The following is a 4,599-nucleotide window of genomic DNA, read 5'->3' on the forward strand; positions in this document are numbered from 1 at the left end:
GAGTTTGGTTACTAAAGTGTTCATAGAAAACTGTAACTGTTTTTAAATAGAATTGTTGAGTTTGGTTACTAAAGTGTTCATAGAAAACTGTAACTGTTTTTAAATAGAATTGTTGAGTTTGGTTACTAAAGTGTTCATAGACAACTGTAACTTTGTGAAGCCCAGCGCTAGTTAGTTAATTTACTTATGATTCTTGTTATTCAGGTTTACAGCTTAAAATAAATAAATGACAGTTATATTTTGAGGAATATTAACATATTTAAGTGATTAAACTGTGAAAAAAGTTCATTCTATATGTAACTTCAAGACAGCGACAAGAGTTCATGTTGTGCTAACATTCGTTGTTACACAGACACCAAACCAATACTTCAATATACCTTAATGCAGAATTTTTTGGGTGTGATGTTTGACCTCAATATGTATTATATTGTCCTATAAGCTTTTCCTTTAAGTACATTAAACAACAGTATGTCTGTGCATGTTTTCTACATCATTTCCCGTTATATTATGTTGTGTTTTCCTTCCAGCTTAATCAGCACCTCAAGAGGTTCTTCATCCTCCTCAAGACTTCTGCAAAGCAAAACGAAGGAGCAGATCTTTATTGTTGTAGGGAAAATATCAATAATTGATTCCTTTTGTCATTATACGTAGTGGTTTGTTATGAAAATGTATTGTTGAAACTAGAAATATTGTTTTAAAGTATTAATGTAAGAACAATGTTTTACATGACCTTAATATGTTTTGTTTGTTTGTTTCTGCTCTATTGTCACTGTGCTTTAAGGGAAAGAAATAAATACACTAAAACCAATATGCCTTGTTTTGTTTAAATTGTCGAATAACTATGTGAATATAATAAAACTAATATCTAATGTGGTTTGGTTTCTGATGCCTCAAGTGTTATTTTGTTTCACGAGAACTAAGACTATTTAGTTGCTACTTGGAGGAAAGCGTAGTTTTGATATTTAATGTTTTTTCTTTATAAAAAATATCTAATGTTGGAAGAACTCTAACAAAAATTCAAAAAGTTACAGACTGTATCACAGTTTGCTGATATGTTAACTTTAAATTTGCTGAAGGTATTTTCAACGTAAGTTGCAGAAATATGTTTAATTCACCTTGTCATAAGACAGTTACAGAAACGTTAGTTTTAAAAAATTTTGTAAACTTAAGTAAAGATTCTGAAATCGGATACTCTTCGTCGATTTTTTTTTTCGTTTGCTGAACGTTCTGCACGATATCAGTAACATTTAGAAACTTTTATTGCTATAGCAGTGGTGCTTTTAGAGAATTGAAATAAACCACACAGATATTTTTATTATTTGATAAACGGTTAAAGATTGAAAAAAAATTGAAGCACGCATCTTGAAACATTTGCTGTTTGGTTCAGGAATTTGAAGGAAAGAAGTTTTTCTTTGCTATGAAAATGTTGTATGCTGCAAACAAACATTTAACTAATAATAAAGCTGTACTTAATATATATTTAAACATAAGTCCGTCTTTATGTAAACAAAGAATCGTGTGAAGGTCATTTGGTTGTTTATGTTTATTGGAGCGATGATAAAAACTCTCCAAGCATGTAGTTTGGGCTTTGTTTATTTGTTCAATGTTGTGTTTTGTTTTCAACAAACGTAACTTATTTCCTAGCCACAAGTCGCATTGTTACTGTATGCTTAATTATGGAGACATAATTTTAGAGTAGTAAAATACTGCTTACTTCTCATTGGTCTATTCTTCCGTGACGAAACACAGAAGTCCATCTGAATGTCATGCAAAACGCTTGCATACATATAGTCCTAAGCCTCTTGAGGTAGGATGTTTTTAAATACTTATACACACATTTGACAGTTTTAAGATTAATTAAAACGTTGAAATTGATGACTCTTGAGTATAAGAAGTGACGTATATTGCAAGACTGACCCCTATCACGTACAATGTATTTCAAGAAGTTAATGACAGGTTAAAATACGTGTAGGTTAATTACATTTCTTGTTGCTTAGTGCCAGTCACTTTTTTTTCATCGGTGTGATCAGTCTAGTCGATGCCCATCAATATGGCTGCCAGCAGCCTGTTTATATCAATGACGCCATTTTACTCCTTTGTCCTCCCGATTGAAAATCCATTTCTTCAAGGTAAGTGTTATATATATATATAGGTATTTTAGTCAGAAAAGAACACCTAAATTGTATGTTTCTTACAAACAAACGTTGATGGTTCATATATGTATATCATGTACGTTCCATTTTTATTATATGGTTCTTTTCTACGTTGTTAAAAGTTAGCAATGCTTAAGCTAGCATACAGCCTGAAATGTTAAAGGAACTGAAAACAAATAGCTTGAAATGTTATAGAGGGAACTGAAAACAACATTTCTACAATTGTACATTTAACCAAACAATTGCTTTAACCATAGAATATGAAACAAAACAATTTCACAAGAATTAGAAAATAATACCATATTTCTGTTTTAGAACAGTCTTTACACTAAACACCACTTCACACTACATTTAAACAGTTGGAGAGCTCAAACTTAAATTTCAGCAAAAGACTTTGAAATCTAAGAAAGTACGTATTATTGCTCTTAATTTGCTAGAAACAAGGGGAAAACGTTGAAGATAAAATTTGTTCTTTGTAAATAAAATTTCTACTTATTAATTAGTAAATTATCACAACTTCTGACTAAAAGTAGCCAACAAATGTATAGATCAGAATTAAAAATTGAATAAAGAAATTAATGAACCAACCCTGTAGGATAAACTGGCTAGAAGTACATAACCTGGTTAAAAACACAACTGAAACCTATAGAATTAAACCACATGTAATCCTCAGATGGTTACTCTCGTTACTAACGAAACTTCCCATACTTCAAATCAAGTTGAATTTGTTGTCAGTTTCTCGATTCCTTGTTAAAAACATTTCTTCCATCTTAGTGCACGTGCAGATAGTAAATATATATTTATGATAATTATCGTCGACAACACAGTGAAATTTGATACAAATCCTTATTAATTATAGACTCTGCCAATAATACCGCCACTGACGCAAACGTATCTGCCGAGTTACCAAAGACGTCCATGTATTTCTTTTTTATGGAACACGTGTTCTTTTAAACGTATTAATTATGTATGTTTGAAATAAATACGCACTGGTATGAAGTGAAACTTCCGCGTACGTTATTTAACATACCTATTCAGAATATTTTAAGTTGAACCATAGGATAAAACCTTGCCTAACGTTTACAGTGTGTTTTACATACACTACGCTTTGTGACGAAACCTTCTCAGTAGTATTTGAAATATAGTAAAGCAACATCGCTTGGGCCTCACCTATCAAAGATGGAATCTTCGTATGATTTAGATATAATTCGTTTCTATCTTTCTACCTATTTCTAAACGATGAATCGCTGCTTTTTATGTTTATATTATCTGCGTTTTTGTGTGTATATACAAAGAGAGAGAGAGAGAGAGAGATGTTTAGATACCAAAACGAAACGGTTATCGTTGTTTAGATACCAAAACAAAACGGTTATCGTATAGATTTATAAACAATTAGACGATGTATCTCGGATATCTACCTGTTTTATAATACAGGTGCTTAACAGAGATAAACCATGATTTGTTAAACTCTACAAACTTTATAGAAGCAGCAATGCCATGGTTCTCGATTTATGTCACATAATATGTAATTCTCCGGTTTGAAATTACATTTTAAGTTGGAACTTATGATTGCGTCAGTTGTTAGAAGTAAAACACTAAAAGTCCCGTATGTAACATGCTAAACATAAAAGCAATCCTATAACAAGTACCAAGTTCATTTAAGTAAATGAAATATGATATCGGGATATATCTTTTTTTTTAATTTAATGTAATTTAATGCAGCAATTCCAATTTTTCCAAATATTGCGTAAAAATTGTTTAGATAACACCCAATTTTTCTTTAAAATAAATATTTTGATGTTTAATTATTTGTAGACACCTTCCCTCTGATCTGTTAGTTCAAAATTAAGAACCACTATACATAGGTAGTCCTTGTGTAGCCTTGCAAAAAAATTCTAAAACAAACAAGTTGCACACGAAACTCTTAACAAAAGGTTAACATGTTTATTATAACATCAAGTTCAATTTTATGACATTTTTGAGGAACAATTTAAGGTGAAGAAACATTCAAACCTCTCCTTCGTTGTTTAGAAACGCGTTGTCTTCCATATCGACTCTATATTACCCGATGTTTTGTATTATTGTCTTACATATTGACTCTATATTACTTGATGTTTTGTATTATTGTATTTCATATTGACTCTATATTACCCGATGTTTTGTATTATTGTCTTACATATTGACTCTATATTACCCGATGTTTTGTATTACTGTCTTACATATTGACTCTATATTACCCGATGTTTTGTATTACTGTCTTACATATTGACTCTATATTACCCGATGTTTTGTATTATAGTCTTACATATTGACTCTATATTACCCGATGTTTTGTATTATAGTCTTACATATTGACTCTATATTACCCGATGTTTTGTATTATTGTATTTCATATTGACTCTATATTACTTTATGTTTTGTATTATTGTCTTACATATTGACTCTA

At 30.6% G+C, this 4,599-nt stretch overlaps 2 long non-coding RNA genes across 2 annotated transcripts in view; both read left to right on the forward strand.

The window, feature by feature from the left end:
• The window catches only part of LOC111084954, a 45,436-nt gene extending 44,673 nt beyond the window's left edge, over positions 1-763 (forward strand). The window contains exon 4 of the long non-coding RNA XR_002609830.1: positions 528-763. This is a non-coding gene — a long non-coding RNA (uncharacterized LOC111084954). The remainder of the gene's footprint in view (positions 1-527) is intronic.
• Positions 764-1,806: 1,043 nt separating this feature from the next.
• LOC111084958 overlaps positions 1,807-4,599 on the forward strand; it is a 50,725-nt gene continuing 47,932 nt past the window's right edge. Inside the window, exon 1 of the long non-coding RNA XR_002609834.1 lies at positions 1,807-2,129. This is a non-coding gene — a long non-coding RNA (uncharacterized LOC111084958). The remainder of the gene's footprint in view (positions 2,130-4,599) is intronic.

The sequence above is a fragment of the Limulus polyphemus genome, unplaced genomic scaffold (genome assembly GCF_000517525.1).
Source record: "Limulus polyphemus unplaced genomic scaffold, Limulus_polyphemus-2.1.2 Scaffold183, whole genome shotgun sequence".
In the NCBI taxonomy this organism is placed as follows: domain Eukaryota; kingdom Metazoa; phylum Arthropoda; class Merostomata; order Xiphosura; family Limulidae; genus Limulus; species Limulus polyphemus.